The 20,559-nt window shown below is 52.0% G+C and overlaps 1 pseudogene; it reads left to right on the top strand.

Moving 5' to 3' along the window:
- Positions 1-926: 926 nt before the first annotated feature.
- On the top strand, positions 927-1,844 carry LOC118532240 (ferritin heavy chain pseudogene; annotated as a pseudogene).
- The last annotated feature ends 18,715 nt before the right edge of the window (positions 1,845-20,559 follow it).

Genomic DNA, 20,559 nt, shown 5'->3' with positions numbered 1-20,559 from the left:
TGTCCTGGCTTCATCCTGTGGGCAATGGAGAGCCACAGAAGGATTTTAACAAGAGTACTGAGATCAGAGGTATACTTCAGAAAGCTTACTCGGTTGCACTGTAGAGAATAAATCGAAGAGGGGCTGGGGAGCGGGCACCAGGCTGAAGGCTGAAAAACCCATCAGCACACTGTTACTGTGGGCTAGGCAAGAGGCTGTGATGTCTGCATGAATGTCGAGGTTGATAGTGGGCAAAGATGTTTAAAATTGTTTTTTTTTTTAAGATTTTATTTATTTTTTGACAGAGAGTGAGAGAGGGGACACAAGCAGGGGGAGTGGGAGAGGGAGAAGCACAATCCCCGCTGAGTAGGGAGCCCGATGTGGGGCTCGATCCCAGGACCCCGGGATCATGACCTGAGCTGAAAGCAGACGCCCAATGACTGAGCCACCCAGGTGCCCCTAAAATTGGTTTTAATTACAAAAGTAGTGCGTGTTCTTCAAAACATTTACAGCAAAGACTAAAGGTCAGTTCCACTCCCAACATGGTGGAGTAAACCCCTAACAGACTGGCATCGGCTGGTGGGAATCCCCGTAGAGGGGCAGGTGCCGAGCCATCAGCCAAGGCAGGAGCCCCCTGCTAGTTCCGCTCCAGCATCAGCACAGAGCCCGCCTAATGCTGTGATGTGTTCTGGGGCGCTTTCTTCTGGAAGCTCAGCCTAGATTCTGTGTTTTGAGCCCTTCCAACAATTCTGGGAGCTAGTTTTATGCCTTTAAAAAATCCCCTGTTGCTTAAAATAGAATAGATTCTATTGTTTGCAGTTAAGAGCACTTACAACTTATGCAAAAGAATAACTAATGAGCAAGGGGGCTAAAAAGGGATTAGAGGGACAGGCTGAGGTCTGAATTGGATTTGTAGAGAACAAAAGCAGAAAGTATCTGACAGTCTCCGTCGAGAGTCGCCGCGGTTTCCTGCTTCAACAGGGCTTGGACGGAACCCGGCGCTCGTCCCCCACCCCGGCCGGCCGTTCAGAGCCAGCCCTTCGCCATCTCCTCATAGCGCCCTCGGACCGCTCCAAGGCCCCCGCCGCCGCTCCAGCGCCGCGCAGCCGCCGCTCGCCGCCGCCTCTTCTCAGCCGCCGCCATGACGACCGCGTCCCCCTCGCAGGTGCGCCAGAACTACCACCAGGACTCGGAGGCCGCCATCAACCGCCAGATCAACCTGGAGCTCTACGCCTCCTACGTCTACCTGTCCATGTCTTACTACTTTGACCGCGATGATGTGGCTTTGAAGAACTTTGCCAAATATTTTCTTCACCAATCTCATGAGGAGAGGGAGCATGCTGAGAAACTGATGAAGCTGCAGAACCAACGAGGTGGCCGAATCTTCCTTCAGGATATCAAGAAACCAGACCGTGATGATTGGGAGAACGGGCTGAATGCAATGGAGTGTGCATTACACTTGGAGAAGAGCGTGAATCAGTCACTACTGGAACTGCACAAACTGGCCACTGATAAAAGTGACCCCCATTTGTGTGACTTCATTGAGACTCATTACCTGAATGAGCAGGTGAAATCCATCAAAGAATTGGGTGACCACGTTACCAACCTGCGCAAGATGGGGGCTCCCGAATCTGGCATGGCAGAGTATCTCTTTGACAAGCACACCTTGGGAAAGAGTGATAGTGAGAGCTAAGCCTTAGGCTGTCTTCCCATAGCCACAAGGGTGACTTCCCTCGTCACCAAGGCAGTGCATGCATGTTGGGGTTACCTTTACCTTTTCTATAAGTTGTACCAAAACATCTACTTAACTTCTTTCATTTGTACCATTCTTCAAATAAAGTAATTTGGTACCCAAAAAAAAAAAAGCAGAAAGTATCTGATAGATCCAGGGACAAGGCAGAAGAGCCACGGGACGGGAGGTTTCAAATTCTGTATTATAGAGACTAGGAGAGATGTAGAGGGGAAGGGAAGGTCATGGGATATTTGAATTTAAGATTGAAGTCATAGGGCAGTTCCGAGTGATGACAACTACAGGACATGGTCGTGGAGATGGAGGGCTGACCCAGAGGGGAGGGAAGATCTTTGGGGTTGAGGTCAAGAAACAAAGCGGTTACCAGAGTGGATAGGGTGTCTCCATGGACTTTGAAACCACCCAGAATAATGGCAAGATGAGGAGAGACACCCACACAGGTCCCCCCATCCATAAAGAAAGAGGCCAAGTAACCAGCAGGTGGTAGAGAAGAGTGACGAAGAGGGGACAGATAGCAAAGTCGGAGGGAAGGAGCCTCATCGGAACTTCTGGAAGTGACAGTAGTAGGCAAGGGCTGCCGGCAGCGCCTGGAAGGTAGGAGAGTTACAGCCGCCCTGGGGATGCTGCTGGGAAGTGGGGTCCTCAGGGGAGCCAGGTTCCTGTTGAGGCCATGGGTGCTGGAAATAATCCATGAAAGGGCTGAGATGAGCATGTAGAAAATTTTCATGGGTCAAGACTTTTAAATGGCAAAATGGAAAACTCTAGAACAAAGGGAAGCAGTGAAAGCCTTGGTCTAGAGAGAGGAAGTTCAGACAGCAAGGGGAGGAGCATAAGGGGAGTGAATCTATGCCCAAAGATTTAATCTGCATGACTGATGGGGATGCTCAGGGCTCGGTGGCCGTGTGGCCTCCCTCTCTGGGGAGGTCATTCTCCACAGAAAGCTAGAGGTGAGGATGGGTTGGTATCTGCGGGAGGGATTGGACCTAGACAAAACTGAGGGGCTTTAAAGGAATCCTAGGGACACCAGAATGGCACAGTTGGTTGAGTGTCTGAATGTTGGTTTCGGCTCAGGTCATGATCTGGGGGTCAAGGGATTGAACCCTGTGTCTGGCTCCACACTCAGCGTGGAGTCTGTTAGGACTCCCTCTCCCTCTGCACCTCTTCCCCATGCTCTCTCTGGCTCTCTTTCTAAAATAAATAAATCTTTAAAAAAAATAAATCTTTTTTTTTTTTTTTAAAGATTTTATTTATTTATTTGAGACAGAAAGAATGAGAGAGAGAGAGAGAGCACATGAGATGGGGGAGGGTCAGAGGGAGAAGCAGGCTCCCTGCCGAGCAGGGAGCCCGATGCGGGACTCCATCCAGGGACTCCAGGATCATGACCTGAGCCGAAGGCAGTCGCTTAACCAACTGAGCCACCCAGGCGCCCTAAAAAAAAATAAATCTTAAAAAAAGATAAAGGAATCCTAGACCAAGTGAGAAAGTGATTTAACCTCTCTGGGACTCCGTTTCCTTACTTGTAAAATGGGTATAAGAATACCTAACTTGCCAGGTTGTTGCAAATTTTAGAAATAAAGTTAGAATAAGTCACTTAACCAAGTATCTGGCCCAAGGTATGTTTTCAGTAAATGATAGCTGCTATTACTTGTCTTATTGTTATAATTAAGTCCCTTTGGAAAGGCTGAGGCATGGATGAGAGATGGCATGGGGTTGAGGTCGTAGGGTGTGAGAAACCTAGGGGTCCAGTCCACATCTTCCTCTCTTCCTTTCCCTGCTCCTCCTCACTATCATTGGCCTCCTCAAGAAAGGTGGCCATTGGGGGTGCCTGGGTGGCTCAGTCGGTTAAGCGGCTGCCTTCGGCTCAGGTCATGATCCCAGGGTCCTGGGATCAAGCCCCGCATCAGGCTCCCTGCTCGGTGGGGAGCCTGCTTCTCCCTCTCCCTCTGCCTTCCTCTCTGCCTACTTGTTCTCTCTCTCTCTATCTCTCTGTCAAATAAATAAATAAAAATCTTTAAAAAAAAAAAAAAAAAAGAAAGAAAGAAAGAAAGGTGGCCATTGGTTTCTCATAGGACCCAGGCTTTCTCTGTACTGAAAATAGAGAGTTCCCCATCACCAGATAGAAAGCCTCCTTTGGGTAGACAGACCATCCCTCACATCCCATTGTCCGGAACCCAGGGCACCCACCTGGCTCCTCCTATCAGTATCTCAGACCCGCAGGCAGGGGGCTTAGTGCTCACCCCATCCTACCTCTCACCCGGCAGCAGGGCAAAATCTTGTCTGCAGGACTAGCCATGGGCAGCAAAGGCAGGACACAAAGTCCTTGGCCAGCCGTCCCCATCGCCATGGTGACAAGCTGGAGGGCCTGAAGGCCCTGTGGGGAGCTGGCCCAGAGGAGAACAGCCCACCTCTAGTCGGCTCCTTCTCCTCCTCTCTCCTGTCTTCCCAGTTGCCTTTCCCTCTCCCGCCGTCTCCCCAGCTCTGCACTTAGTCCTCTGTCCTTCACTGGCTCCCTTACGGCCCCATTCCACCTGCTCCCATCTCTCTGTGAAAAGGGACAGTAGACATGAAGGTGATTTTCAAAATCTGGAAGGCTGTTTTGCACACATATATGCATGCACACATGCACGCATATACACACGCATTCTCCATCTACCCCTTCCAGCCCTTCTTCCCCGTCTCTGTTCCTGCCCACCCCTCTGAACTGATGGCCCTTTCCCTCACTTCTCTCACTCTTCTTCCCACATCTGTATCTGCCTGTCATCTCGTCCCTTCGGCCAAGACAGGAGTGATCTGAGCTCCCTTCTTGGCATCCGTGGGAGCAAGATCCTGGATAGCACAAGGGGATGCTGCCAAGTGGCACAGCAGAGTTGGCCTTGGAAGCCACAGAAGCTTGACTCTGAATTCCATCCCAATCTGTCCAAATCACCGAAGCTCTCTGTACCTCTGTTTCTTTTCTTTTCTTTCTTTCTTTCTTTCTTTCTTTCTTTCTTTTTTTTTTGAGAGAGAGCAAGTGAGCATGGAGGGGCAGAGGGAGAAGGAGAGAGAGAGACCTAAGCAGGCTCCACTCTCGGTGCAGAGCCCGACCCTGAGAGCCTGACCTGAGCCGAAACCAAGAGTCAGATGCTTAACCGACTGAGCCACCGAGGAGCCCCAATGCCTCTGTTTCTTTATCCATAAATGGTTTGTTGTGAGAAAGGAGGAATGCATCTCTAGATTTCAGCTCATTGTCAGTGTGCCGTTTAAGAGAAGCTCATGGGACACCAGCCGATGTCCCCACAGCTCTTCTCTTTACTCCGCCTGCCTTGTCTGTCCGGGTCTTCAGTCTGAGACCAAGAAGAGGCTACTCCTTCTGTTCTGATGTCAGCCCTGGTCTCAGTCAGCAGGGCCCGGGTACCACCCCCTCCGGGGGCAGCCTCCCTTCCACCCCCCACGCCCGCCGGCTTCCCCTGCCAGGGCTGCAGCCTGCCACAGCTGGCCCGAGCAGGACTGGGTTGGAAACATCTCCAGCTCCAGCAGGGCCCAGTGTCAGTTTCAGGCCCTTCTGAGGTAGAAGGAGGCTCGGGGCGGGGCTGCCAAAGTCAACACAGCCCGCCCCAATGGGCAGGGCCTGGTTTGGCACCTGCAGCCCACATACTTGGGTCCTGGCCTTTTCTGGGGTCAGCTGGAGTTCCTCTCCCCCGCAGTTCTCCAAGTATAAAGCTTCTCTGTCTCCATCATGCAGTCTGGTCTCTGCTCTTTAGGACCCTAGCACCGCCAGCCACCCCAAACCCCTGACCAGCCCCTCAAGAATTCACCCTCTCCACTTACACCTAAGACAGAGACTACCTACCTACACAATTGATGGTCACATTAATATGACTTCACTATCCTATTGTCTCTGGTAGCATAACGTTACTAATCCCATGTAAAAAGCCTGGTCATTTACGACAGGACCTGCTGGGAAAGACTTCAACAGTCTGCTCCCTTAAATTCTTTTTTTTTTTTTTTTTTTAAAGATTTTATTTATTTATTTGACAGAGAGAGAGACAGCGAGAGAGGGAACACAAGCAGGGGGAGTGGGAAAGGGAGAAGCAGGCTTCCTGCCGAGCCGGGAGCCCGATGTGGGACTCGATCCCGGGACCCCAGAATCATGACCTGAGCCGAAGGCAGTCGCTTAACCAACTGAGCCACCCAGGCGCCCCTCCCTTAAATTCTTTAAATCCTTTGCTTCAAAAATGCTCGCTTTGCTGTTTCCACCAATCCCTGACTGCTGTACGGGGACGAACTCCCAATTCTCAATACATCTGGACCTTGCTGTCCCTGCTCAAGAGGCTGCCAAACCTCTGTTGGGGTGGCCCTGTCCCTCACCAAGGTGAAGGGTAAACTCGGCTTTGTGTCATCAGTAGGCTGTGCTGGTAATATTTGGGGAGTAGACATTCAACACTCTCTGTCATCTTCTCCCTGAGATGAGCCATTCTGGCCTCTGCAGGTATAGTCCTTAATAAGACCCCAAACCTGGTCTGCATTCCCCCTGAACAGTATGTGTCCTGAGTTCCTTGAGGCCAAACCCAGCTCCCTGCCCTACAGCTGCCCCTGACCAGGAGGCCAGGCTAGAACCAGCCACCCGACCCCCGACCCCCAGGTCTCGTCACATGCAGACAGAAGAATGGAAAGGAAGAAAGGGGTTGGATTTAACTAACAAATGGGTGAGGGGTACAACTGGGGTTGGACAGAATCCCCACCAATCCAGACTTCTCTCACTTGTGCTGGAAGGAGAGCAAAACTCTCACCCTCTCCAACAGCCTGATTTGTTTTGCAAAATCTGAGGATATTCTATACCTAGGCCCCAGGGAAGCCACAAGAACAGGTGGGGAAGGGCAGGAGGGAGCTCCAGAGTGCACCCATGCTACTGCATTAAGAATTACCACCTCCGCCCAAATGCCCCCTTCTTCCCTTCTATTTCCAAACATTCTCCAAATTCTCCTGACCCCCAAATACTCTGTGCTCCACATCCCTCACTCCCTACCCTGATATCTATGTGCTCAGGTGTGGGAAGCTGGCAGCAAGGGGGGGCCAGGTCTTCCCTCAAACAGAGGGGAGCAGCTGAATACCCCAATGCTAGCCCTCTCAAGGATAAAGACTACATGCGTTTTGAGTCCAAGGCTGGAGCAATTCAGATAGGAGCCCCCAGCCACCCCATCTGGGTCTGGGCGTGCCCCTCAGGCAGGCAGCGAGACGTCACTAATGCCCTTTGCCCATCAGGGGCAGGCTCAGTGGGAGCATGCAGCTGCCTCACCCAGCCCTGCCCCCCCACACACACACTGCCACCTCAGGGCGGGGTTGTCCTTCCTCTCCCCCAGCAGCTCCCGGGGCTCGGGTCCCAGGGCCATACAAAGAGTCCTTTGTCTGGGTTAGAAACAATTGTTCTCCCCTTTATGGAAACATGGGCTGTGTCTCATAATCAAGCTTTCAGAGGCCGGATCAAAGGGCACTGTAGTGTGGGGTGCTGGGGATTATGGAGTTGTCCTCAGAGCGGTTGACAACCTGTCGGGAGCCCCTAATCCATACCTGTCTTGAGCCCACTGAGAACGCACTTTCTTCCCTGGGCTGGGCCTGTGTGAACCTTGGAGTGGAAGGGAGTTGGGGGAGATCAGGGAGGATAGGGTGGGTCCCCACAGTGGGTCTCCGCCCCCCCGCCCCCCGCCCTCCCCCCGCCTACCCCAGCACCCAGGGCTCAATTTACAGCCCTTGCCCGCGCAGCGTTGGGTGTGAACGTGCGGAGAGGCACTACTTGGTGAGAAAGGGTGGTGCCTGGTTTGGCCCCACGCCACCCCCATCTCCCAGATCTTCAGTCAAAGGGGCTGGGCAATGCCTCGGACTCACAGGGGCCTCTTCTCCCATTTGCTCTGGCTCAGGGTCAATCTCTATCCAGAGACACATGGGCCCAGGTTCCCTGTCCTGCCCCAGCTCTGCAGCCCTCTGCTTGTCACCACCTCCAACCCCTGTCTCCTCCCAGTTCCTAACTCGGTTCCACCTCACTTTGTGGCCCTTCCTAGCTTCCCTGCATCTCCCACATGGGAACAACTCGGAGCCAGCATCCGGGGGGGGGGGCCTCCCTTCTCCACCACCCCAGGTGTCCAGGGGAGGAGACCGAGGACACACAGCTTCCGGACCACAAACTCCTTCTCTGCCTCCACAAATGGATCCCGTGTACCTTTTTAAAGAAACCAACAAAAGCAAGTCCTCTATCACATGGAGATTAAAACCAGTCCCTCCCTCAAGAATGGAGCCCCCCTGAGCCAGTGTTACAGTGAGAGCACAAAAAAAATCACATTCTCAGAATTGGATGAAGCCTTAGGGACTAATTAGCCCACCCTTCCCCATCACACCGTTTGATGTATCTATTCGTTATTCTAGGGAGAACCACAGATTTTGTTGATATTTCAAAATAATGTAAGACTCACTGACCTCACCTGGCCCACATCACTTTACACATGGGGAAACTGAGGGTCAGAGTGGGGAAGTCACTCAGCAAGGTTAGTGGCAAAGGTGCCCTAACTCCCAGGCCATGGATGTGAATCCCAGCTCTTTCTTCTGTATGACTCTCTCCCGGCCACTAGGGGCGTGTGACCTTTTGCCAAGTCAAGGTTAATTCAAATGTCAGGGAGACCCAGTCCCTCCCCTGAGGAAGCTTACAGTCAAGCAGAGATGGCACAGATAGAAGCTGACAGATGGGGATAGGAGTAAACACACGGCTCATTGTAATGCACGAGATTACATCAAAGCCATGCCTACCAGGGTGCACACGAAATCTTGTACCCGGAGGGAGGCCGGCCTGCACGGCTTTGGTGCCCGGCCAGGCCGGCTGGGGGCTGCAAATCCACCCCTCCACTGCCTGACGGGGGCACTGGTCAGGCATTCTGGGTGATTCCCAGCTGAGGTACCTGAGGGACCCCTGGGAGGGTCACGGACAGCAGACCAGCCAGCCAGTCGGCCAGCAGACCTGAGCGCCTGAGCGGGTCCGGGTGTGTGGCCTGGACTCTGTAGAGACAGGAAGGAGGCAGGGATCCCGCTCCAAAGACATGGAGTATCCTCTTCAAGAGAGGTCCCCACACGCTAGTCCCCACACAGCAGCCAGATCGTCCAAACACTCCAGTGGCTCCTCATCTTACTTGAAGTGAAAGCCAAAGCCCTCCGAAGATCCTACACGATCTGCGTCCACTCTAGACCCCATCTCCCCCCATCCTTTGCTTTGTTCCAGCTGCACGGGTCTCCTCGCGGCAGCCTCGCCCTGCGGCCTCTGGTACCGCATCATTGCTCCCTGCCCGGATTCCCTTCCCCAGGGTGGTCCCACGGCTGACGACCCAGGTCTCTGGCCAAACCCTCCCTTAGCCCTGAGACTTTCTGCAGTGAGCCCACACCCTTACCCGGCTTCATCTCAGTCCCTTTGCCCTGCTGTACTCTTCTTCAAGGAACACACCAACACATGACATAATTATTTGCTTATTGATTGGTCATTATATTTTTATTGTCAGCCGCCCCAGGTAGAATGCCGGCCCCAGGAGGACGGGATTTTTGTCAGTTTGGTTCAGTTCAGTGCTGTATCTCCGTAGCTAATACAGCACACAGTGGGAACTCAATAAATATTGGAACGACAATTGCTGAAAGAATACAGGGAGAGGGGTGCTAGATAAATCACGCAGCCCTGGTCTCCCCACATGGAAAACGGGAGGGGATGAAACTGGATCCCTAAGATTCCGTGGGGTCTGTGGGGGTCAGACAGGCTGTGCGGGATGGCCTCGGTGGGGCTGTGGGGGCCAGCTTGCTCCCAGGTCCTGAGGACAACCAGGCCGTGGGCCGCAGGGCGAGGCAGGGTGTGCAGGGAGGGGCAGGAGGTGGACCTTGGTAAAGATCTATCCAGGACGGTTCAGACTTCCCAGAAATGAGACAGGGCCTCGGGGAGGGCAGCCTATGGTTAGGGCAAGGGACCCTTCAAGGAGAAAGCAGCCCTTCAGTAAAGAACAACACCCCTATTTACCATAAAGCCAAAACCCTAGGGGTTCTTCCGGATCCTTTCTTTTCCCTCAGTCCCCACATCAGCTCTCAAACCCCCAAGTCTTCCCAGTCCTCCTGCCAGAAAGCAATCTTTATAAACGCCAGCTTGCTGGGCACTTACTACAGGCCGGGGTCTGCTCCCAGCCCCTGTTTCATCCTGCCGGCCGGCCAGGCGGCTGTTGTCACCTTCCCTCAAGCCCCTTCCCTCCTCAGGCCCTCCACTGCTTGAAGTTGGGTCTCGGGCTGAATGTCACCTCCTCCAGCGGTCTTTCTGGCCACACCCAGTCACCTTCTAACAGGTGTCCTGTTTTAATTCCCCACAAAGCACTGGGCCCTCCCCGATGGCTTTCTGCTTCCACGTCTGACTTCCTCATTAGGAAGCAAGCCCCACGTCAGCCGGCTCCCTGCCCTGTTCACCACGGCATGCGCCCCGGGGGCAGCACCGGGCACAAGGAGCGCTCCATGAACACAGGCTGAACGAAGCCCCATTTTCGGCCTGTGAAAACAGAGGCACAGAGAAGTTAAGTGCCTGGCCCAGCGTCCAACAGACAAGTGGCAGAGCCAGGATTCATCCTGCCAGGCTGTGCTTCCTGTTACCAAGCCTGTCCCTTCCATCCTGTCTCCATGCAGCCACGAAAATGAAATTTTCAAAATGTATATCAGCTTCCCTCTGATTCAGCTTCCCATGGCTTCCCATTGTGCATGAAACCATCTCCAAACTTCTTACATGGGCCTATCTGGCTGCCTTCACTGGTGTCTACCCATTGCTGCCGCTCTTGTCGCCCGTCCTGCTTCTGCTTCTCCCCCAGACAGATCACACTCCCTCTGACCCCAGGGCCTTTGCACTTGCTCTCTCCAGAAAGGTTTTCCCTTGGCCCCTTTGCATCCTCCCGGTCTCTTTAGAAAGGCCATCTGGACCACTCTATCTCAAGGCACCCAGCTGCCGTCCCCCAGTTGCCCTCCACATCCTACTCCCCATTTCCTCCATGGCACCCACCACTTGCTGTCATCACCGGCTCATGGTCTGTCCCCAGCACCCCAGAGCATCAACCCCATGAGAGACTGTGCCTGGTGGACTCACTGTTGTACCTCTGGTGCCCAGAAGAGTGCCCGGCACGAAGTTGGCACTCATAAAATATTTGTTAAATGAATGAGTGAATGTATGAATAAATGCATTTGGGAAGAAGGCCCAATGGGCAGCAAAGAAATGAGGTCAGGAAGGCAGGGCTCGCTGCCAACAGGCATCTGTAGGATGAGAGCAGAGGCCTGCAGGCCCAGACACGGACACCAGGAGAGACACACAGGAGGTCGGGGCCATGGAGGCTCCTGGCCGTGCCGGGGGAGCTGACTTGGGGGTAGAATATTGGCACTGAGACTGGCAAAAGGCAAGCAGGCTAGACAGGGGGGCCTAACCCTGTGCATCTCACTCCTCTTATCAACTTTCTCTGAAGTTCTTATCTCTCTGGACTTCAAACAGCTGCCCCTTATCTTCAGCCCAGCCCAGGCAGTTATCAGGTTCTAGAATAACAGCTTTCCAGGCTGCTAGGAGCCCAGTGCCAGGTCTCTAGCTTGGCATGGGGAAGGCTGCTGTGTGCCTGCCATCTCTTCACTCATCAGGGCACCATACTCCCAGCCCCCTGGTCCTCGTCACCGTCTAGGGAGAGACAGGGGACAGGCTCATCTCCAGGAATTCCCCTCAGGTGGGATCAGAGCTAAAAACTCTAGCCAGGGGTCCAGTTGGTCCTCACTAACCTGTTCAGGGACAGGTACTAGGCCTCCTCTTACAACCTGGGCCATGGGACCTCAAAACATGCCCTGGATGTTAGGCTTCCTCTAAGAATACCCCAGTCTGAAACATCCTTTGGAAGGAAGAAAAGTTTGCCAGAGAAGTAGGCCAGGGTGTCCTGGTCTACTCTGCCCTGAGAAATCACCTCCCACCTGCCCAAGTCACCTTCAGGACTTTGATGCCCAATGAGCAAGGGGGAGACTGGGCCACGCTGCTGCAGAGACCAGGCCCTTGGGATTCTGCCTCCTCACCATCCCCAACAGAACACTGACTCCCCACGAAGCTCAAACAAAGTCCAGAAGGCCAAGGCTGACAGCTGCCTCACCTTATTTCACACCAGGTGGTGCCTTGGCCCAGGCCCCATTGAGATAGGAGAGCCAAGGCCCTGACTCTCCCTACAGCTTGGAGCAGGGGCAGGAGAGGTGACAGGGGAGAGGACACAGCATTGCATGCCCTGAAGGACTTGTGCGACTGCCTTCCACCGCTGCCCTCCTTCCATTAGCTGTAACCTCGGGGGACATCTGCAAACGTCGGCCAGACCCCTCATCCCCTTGCACCATTCCACCGTGAAGCAGGGGGGATGCCAACAGAGAAAAGGAGAACGTACAGAAGTAGAATTAAGAACACCTCGTCAGCACCTACACAGAGCAGCTTATCAGCAAATAAAGGCCAGTGTGATTGGAACAGAGAGAGGGAAGGGCACAAGGCTCAAGATGAGGCTGGGGGGATGGGCACATCTCAGGTCTCCAGTGGCCTGTTAAGCTGGGGTGAGGAGCGTAGACTGGACCCTAGGGACAAAGGAAAGCTGTCACAGGCTTTCCGTAGGGGCTAGACAGCACCAGATCTGCAGCTTTGAAAGATCCTCTGGCTACAGAGAGTGGGGGAGGGCACGCCGAGGGGAGGGCCTCAGGCTTGCAGGAAAGACATCTCTGGAGCCAGCACACCTTGAGAAAGGGCACAAGTGCATGTGTCTTTCTCCATCTAAAGGTACTGGAAGCCAAACTCCTAGGATGAAGAAGGCCCTTAGAAATTTTTAAACTGTTTTTTTCAAAAAGGTCTTCATATGCCAAAAGGCTGGGCAAGCCTGCGGCTATGGGGTAAAAGGCAAACCCCTTACATGGACCCGCAGTCTTCTGTGATGTGGCTGCAAGCCTGTCTCCTTCTCTTCACCCCTCCCCTTCCCCCCGGGGGACCACAGTACCCCATGGCTCCCCACCATGGTGCGGTTGCTGTCCCCTCTGTCTAGGGCGCCCCTGTCCCTCTTGGGTCTTGTTCGACCCCCAGCACAGTGCCGGGCACATGGCAACCCCTCCGTCAGTGTGTTTGTTTGATGCACAGCAGAGTTAATCACCCCCTCTTTTACCTCCCACGATGTGGCGCGCGCACCTCCAACAGAGCTCGCAGGTCATCCTGCCATAACCTGTGTGTTTCACATTTCCACCCAGGCTGCACACTCCCTGAGGGCTGGCACTGGGTCCTTTTCATTTTGGTGTCTCATTGCCCTGCACACAGTAAGTGCTCAGTAGGTGCTTGTGGAGTGAATGGATCAGCACTGTCTGAGCCCTTGAGTAACCACAGTACACGCACACTCTCTTCTGAGTCCCCCAGCACACTTTGCTGCAGCCAAGAGCTCATCCAGGGACCTCAGGCGAATCCGGGTCCAAATCCTGGCTGCAGAATTTAAAGATGACCTGGGACACCCCCTCGGTTTCAGTTTCCACTTGGGAAAGTGAGGGCAAGAATAGGACATATTCCATTAGGGGAATGGATGAATACAATCAGGCAATTCATGGTTTGGCAAACGTCAAATCAATGGTAACTTTGTTATTCTGGCCTCACCCAGAATGTTCTCGCTCCCAGAATCGTAAAGCCAGCCATTTAGCACCGATTAGGAAGATAAGATGCCCTAGGTGTCACGAAGATTCTAAGTGAGGATAACATTTTTTTAAACATAAAACCAAGGGGGCGCCTGGGTGGCTCAGCCGTTAAGCGTCTGCCTTCGGCTCAGGTCATGATCCCAGGGTCCTGGGATCGAGCCCCGCATCGGGCTCCCTGCTCGCGGGAAGCCTGCTTCTCCCTCTCCCACTCCCCTTGCTTGTGTTCCCTCTCTCGCTGTGTCTTTGTCAAATAAATAAAATCTTTAAAAAAAAATAAATAAATAAACATAAAACCAAGGGATGAGAAAAGCAAAAACAAAAAGGAAGGTCAGTGGGGCACCTGGGTGGCTCAGTCAGTTAAGCGTTGGGCAGTTGGCTTAGGCTCAGGGCTTGATCTCAGGACCCTAAGATCATGACCCTGGGATCCTGACCCGAGCCCTATGTTGAGCCCCCACATCAGGCTCCTCACGCAGCAGGGAGTCTGCTAGGGATTCTCTCTCTCCCTCTGCCCCTCCCTCTGCTCTCTCTCAAATAAATAAATAAATCTTAAAAAAAAAAAAAAAGGAAGGCAGGTCAGGGTGGTGACAGCATTGGGAGGGACCTTGAGGCTGCTGGGGAGTGCCCGTATGCATTGGTGTGGCATGGCCAACCGTCAAGGGCCGGCCACCAGCCCGCCCAGCAGCCAGGTTCTGGGAGCCTCATCTGGCCAGGCTGGATGGGCACCTCTGCCCCCACCCCTCCAGGGTCCGCCTCCTCCCACCTCCCCAACAAACCTGCTGTGAATTTTCTGGAATTGCTCTCCAATTAGGGATGGGAGCTCTTGGAGGTAAAGGACAGAACTGTCACCAGGAATTCAGACAGACCCACTAGCAGATTATCACATTCCCCAGGCCTCGTAATTCTTCATCTGCAAATTGGGATAGCAACATCTATCTCATAGAACGTCAGTGATTAAATTAGATAATGCTAAGGTGACTATATAATTTATTATCCAAGCTGGGATACATCTGAGAGTGAAAGGGGCCCGCTGTTAGCAATTGCACTGAAACAACAGGCATGGCCCCAGACCGTCCTGGGCACACGGGGAAGTAAGGTCACCCTAGGTTCTGTATGCAAGCGCTTTGAACCAGGAATAACTGTCAGAGCCGGCATTCATTGGCTCTTCCTACGTGAGCTGTAAGGTTCGAGATGCTTTACCTCATTTGATCCTCACAGTAGATAGATTTATCTATTCTATAGGTGGATGGCCACCGTTTTACAGGTGAATAAATCCAGGCACGGAGCGGCTAGGTAATGTGTCTTAAGCCACCCAGATGGTAACGGTGGAAGCAGAAAGTGTCCATGTGCTGTATTAAACCATCTCAGCCTTGGTGAAAGCTATTACCCTTCCTTTTTTTTTTTTTTTTTTTTTTTGAGAGAGTACGTGCATAGGCGGGGGTGGGGGGCAGAAGAAGAGGGAGAGAGAGAATCTTAAGCAGACTCTACATCAGTGCGGAGCTCAACATGGGGCTCAATCCCACGACCCTGAGAGCATGACCTGAGCCGAAACCAAGAGTGTGGATGCTTAACGGACTGAGCCACCCAGGCGAACCTATTACCCTTCCTGTTAAGACATCTCACACCGATCCCCAAGAATCAGTGGGCCTTAGTCCCCTCTGGAGCCCACTTGTTCCTTGAGGTACCCCTCGCTGGCATCTCTTCCTTCTTCCGGAAGGCATGGCAATTTTTCTCCCCGTGAGCCCTCTCCTCCACATCTGAGCCCCTTCCCTGGGTGCACGGTCACACACCCTCAGCTACGGGGTGAGGTCTCCTGAGGCCCAGCTTCTCTGCAGAGCTCCAACCCAGCAAACTCAGGGGCCTGGGCCTTTCCAGTGTCCCCTCTCTTTACCCATAGCACCCTAGAAGGGGCTGAGACAACCTTTGGCAGGGTCCAGGGTACTCCAGGGCAGACTACCTAGACTAGAGGAATAGATGAACCCATCTGTCCTGAAGATGCTCTCTCAGCAGAGTTCCTGATAGCCACTGCACAGCTATGCAGAGACGGTTTTCTGATGATCCCTGGGTCAGCGTGTCATTGATAGGCTCTTAAGAAGCAGCCGTTGAGTCACAATTTGGGGTGCAACATGCTTCCCATGAACAGAAGGGGTGGAACAGCAGAACCAGGCAGAGGGAGAGGCTGAACGGCAGTGTGGGTCCAGTAAGGCCTCCGTCAACCTGGCACGGAGCTCAGGAGTGTCGCCTCTCAGGCTCGTCCCACGCACGCCTGAGATTGCCAGGCTTTTATACCCCCCACGGTACTCGTTGACCAGATGTGGGTGCCCAGGAAGAGCCTGAAGGAGCTCACAGCTGGAGGGCTGGAGGCTGGCTGGTGACTGCACCTGCACCCACCCCCGCCGTGCCCCCCCCGCCCCCGTCCCTGGCAAGTCCCGCCTGGAAGGGGACTGGAGTGGTGTGCCTTGGCATCCTGTAGCTCGGGTTCGCTCCTCCACGTCTGTCTGGGCCACAACTCTGGGATCCTGGTAGACCTTTCTTCCTGGTGGGAACTTAGGACTGGGGGCAGGGAGTGGGTCACAGGGCACTTTCAGTGGCTGCGTCTGGTCTCGGGTTGGCCATAAAAACTCACCTTCTCTGCCTTCCAACATCCATTCTAGATTCGCTCACCTCCGGCCCGCTGGAGGCCTCGGGAACTGGCTCACCTGGTAGAGCGACCCCCGGGGTCCCTGAGCCCCAGGTCATCATACCCTTCGCAGAGTGGGGTTGCTGTACTTACCCATTTACAGTCACCCTTGCCCCTCTGAACAGCACATTCCTGTGGTCTTGGTCAAAGGTGTGTCCTTGGGGCCCCGGGTGGGTCTTCTGATAGGACCCACTGTATCCGCGTCAGTCCGCCCCCTTCCCCACTCCCCTCATCCTTTCCCTCCCCGTCGGCACAATAATGCTGCTACTGCAACTTCATGAGGTGTGGAAGGTCACTTTCCCCATGCTTCCAGAACTTATCACTGTAGCGAGTTCACACTATCTCCTGGCGTCCTTGCCGGGGTACTAAATCCTGTGTCTCAGGATGACTCCAGAAGTCAGTACATTCTTTTTACTCCGTTTTATGTTCCAGCCCCTCAATCCGCATCCTCAGGATCCAGTTCTGGGCAAACTCCCCTGGCTCGGCTGGGCTTGTTCACTGGTTCTTGCAACTCAGTTGGAATATGGTCCCTTGGCTCTGGCACTAAGCCCAGCCCCTCCCCAGCTGGGTTACTTTAAGACTCAAAGGCCAAGTAGCCAGAGTAAGAGGTAGGGGTGGGTCCTGATGGGGTACATGCTGTCTGGCGGGGGAGAGGCCTCTTCCTTGACTTCAGGTGGGGGTGGGGGTGGGAAGGACGATGCTAGCTCTTAATATGGAGGGCTGGACCACATCTGCAGACTCGGGGGGAACTGGGACATCAAAATCTTTGGGAAGCTTCACTCAGATGTCTCCATCCACAGATGTCTGCATCCCATGTGTCAGGGTCCCAGAAGTTTCTAACCAGGGCTCTGACTTTGGTATAATAGACTTAATAGACCTGTCTTTTTTTTTTTTAATTTTTATTTATTTGACAGAGAAAGAGATAGTGAAAGAGGGAACACAAGCAGGGGGAGTGGGAGAGGGAGAAGCAGGCCTCCCACGGAGCAGGGAGCCCAATGCGGGGCTCGATCCCAGGACCCCGGGATCATGACCCGAGCCGAAGGCAGATGCTTAACGACTGAGGCACACCTAGACCTGTCTTAATTGAATATTTAAGCTTTGAAATCCAGATGTTCTGACTTTTAAAACCTCAATTTTCTGGGCCTTCCCATTCCGGTGCTTCTTTGTGTCCAACCAAAGAGGCCCTCGGGATTTTGACATCTGACTTTCAGTGGCCTGTTATTCCCCTCAGCTGTTCTTTATTTTTCTGTACAGCATCAGTAACTTAGCAGTGGCCTTCTCCATATCCTTCTCCTTATAGATGCTATTTCCCTGACGTCTATCAGACTCCAGGCTCGTCACGGCCTCTAGTGCATTCTCTCCCACGGACACCCCATCCCGATTTACCACCAGCAAAAGTTTCAACGATGCACCTCGTGCCATAGCGGGGTGGGGAGAACTGCATGATCTGCTGACCACAAGCCGTGGGGTCCCCACTGCCAGCCAGGCTGGGAGGCATCCAGCCCCCAAACCCAACTTCCTACCTGCTTTCTTGGACTATTCCCAGCGGGTTTTCTGGAAGCAGATGTTGAGACAGAGCTGGAGTGTAAGAAATGCATGAGGGACCAACACTTCTGAAGGACACGGAGAAGAAGCAGGACTGCACAGAGGAGTGGAACTACTGCGAAAGCCGGGGCCAAGCAGCGGGGAGTTCTGGAAGGAGTACTGGCTGTCACGGTTGGCCCGTGCTGGGGCAAGATAGTGGGTGTTCCCTTGCTCAGCTCACTGGGTCTGGATCCAGGCTGTCCTGGAACTGGGAGCTTCTGGTGACTTCACTCCCTACTCCACACAGCAAGTTCTTCCCTAAAGGGGATGCAGGCATTATCTGTGTTTGCTATCTACCAAGGAGCAATTCAGCATCCACTCATTCAACAAACATTCTCTGCCAAGCACTGTTCTGATGCCCCAGATACAGCAGGGTGGGGAAAAAGCCTCTCTCTCTCTCTCTCTCTCATGGAGCCCTGTGACTTAACATTCTGTTCAACTAGGGGCAACATTCTTCTACTGATTGTTATAGGCCTGCTTTAAAGTGTGAAGAATGAGGAATCGAGGCCCCAAAGTTACACTCCACGTAGCACGGCCTTGACCATTATATTTCTAAACAGCTTTACTGCGATATAATTCACATACTATACAATTCAGCCATTTAGAGTATACAATTCAATGGTTTGCAGTATATTCACAGAGTTGTGCAACCATCACCACAATCAATTTTATTTTTTAATTTAAATTCAATTAATTAACATATAATGTATTATTTGTTTCTTAGAGGTCAGTGATTCATCAGTTTTTATATAACACCCAGTGCTCATTACGTCATGTGCCCTCCTTAATGTCCATCACCCAGTTACCCCATCCCCCCACCTCCCTCCCCTCCAGTAACCCTCAGTTTATTTCCTATGATCAAGACTCTCTCATGGTTTGTCTCCCTCTCTGATTTCGTCTTGTTTTATTTTTTCCTCTCTTCTTCTACGATCCTGTTTTGTTTCTTAAATTCCGCATCTCAGTTAGATCGTATGATAATTGTCTTTCTCTGATTGACTTATTTCGCTTAGCATAATACCCTCTAGTTCCAGCCGCATCATTACAAATGGCAAGATTTCATTTTTTTTGATGACTGAGTAGTATTCCGTTGTATATACATACCACATCTTCTTTATCCATTCATCTGTTGATGGACATCTGGGCTCTTTCCATAGTTTGGCTATCGTAGACATTGCTGCTATAAAACCACCACATCAATTTTAGAACATTTTCATGACGCCCAAAAGAAACCCCACATAAATTAGCAGTTGCTTTGGCGCCTGGGTGGCTCAGTTGGTTAAGCGACTGCCTTCGGCTCAGGTCATGATCCTGGAGTCCCAGGATCGAGTCCCGCATCAGGCCCCTTGCTCAGCGGGGAGTCTGCTTCTCCCTCTCCCGCTCCCCCCTCTTGTGCGCTCTCTCTCTCTCTCTCATTCTGTCTCTCAAATAAATAAATAAAATCTTAAAAAACAAAATTAGCAGTTACTCCACATTTCCCCCCACTCCCCAGCCCTAAGCAACCACAAATCTACCTTGTGTCTCTACAGCTTTGCCTTTTCTGGGCATTTCATATAAATGGGATTATACAACATGTGGTCTCTTGTGACTGGTTCTTTCCCTTAGCATCATGTTTTCTTTTTTTTTTTTTTTAAAGATTTTATTTATTTATTTGAGAGAGAGAGCATGAGAGGGGGGAGGGTCAGAGAGAGAAGCAGACTCCCTGCTGAGCAGGGAGCCCGACGTGGGACTCGATCCCGGGACTCCAGGATCATGACCTGAGCCGAAGGCAGTCGCCCAACCAACTGAGCCACCCAGGCGCCCCCCCTTAGCATCATGTTTTCAAGGTTCTTCCATGTAGCATGTATCAGTCCTCCGTTCATTTTCACAGCTGAATAATATTCCACTCTGTGGGTCCACCACCTTTTGTGTATTCACTTATCAGCTGAAGAATGTTCACCTATTATCAATAATGCTGCTGTGAACATTTGCGTGTAAGTTTTCTGTGAACATATGTTTTCAGTTCTCTTGCCTGGGACTGAATTGCTGGGTCATGAGATAACTTTATGTTTAATATTTTGAGGAACTGCATTGCGTTTCCAAAGTGACGGTGCCATTTTACAGTCCCACCACCAGTATAGGAGAGTTCCAATTTCTCCCCATCCTTGTCAACACATGTTATTGTCTATCTTTTTTATTATAGCCACCCTAGGGTGTGTCTCATTGTGGTTTTGATTTATAGTTCCCTAGTGCCTAATGATGTTAGCATCTTGTCATGTGCTTATTGATAGCCTCAGTACTTTTAGCTTGGAATTAAAATGATCCCCTTTAGAGTTTTTCACACTTGCTTGAGACTTAGAATTCTTTTTTCAGAGGATAATTTACAGGAAATTCTAATACACAAAGACATAGAACTGGGGGTTAAGGTTGGTGGAAGAGTGACGGAAACTAAGGCTCTGCCCGGTGTCTTCCCCAGAGCCTACCCCTGATGATGAAAGTTCCTGAAACTACTAGAACTTTGGAAAGAATAGTTTGAAAATCACTGATTAGGGCAACATCACAAGATAACTGATAATACAGAGCAGTAAATAATAGGGATGGGATTGATCAATCTAAATGAATGGTATTTAGCCATCATATTTTGCTAACCAAACCAGAGTTGCAGAATCTGACAACAGAATATTTGAACCTGAAATACCTTTTGAAGACCCTGCCTTTATTTATTATTTTTAAAGATTTTATGTTTACGTAATCTGTACACCCAACATGAGGCTTGAACTTACAACCCCAAGATCAAGAGTCACATGCTCTACCGACTGAGCTAGCCAGGTGCCCCGATCCTGCCCTCATCGAACAAATATTGAGTACCTTTTATATGCCAAATTTTCTAGGTTCT

This window comes from Halichoerus grypus, chromosome 7 (assembly GCF_964656455.1).
Source record: "Halichoerus grypus chromosome 7, mHalGry1.hap1.1, whole genome shotgun sequence".
Lineage (NCBI taxonomy): Eukaryota > Metazoa > Chordata > Mammalia > Carnivora > Phocidae > Halichoerus > Halichoerus grypus.
This window is presented reverse-complemented; position numbering and strand designations above follow the sequence as displayed.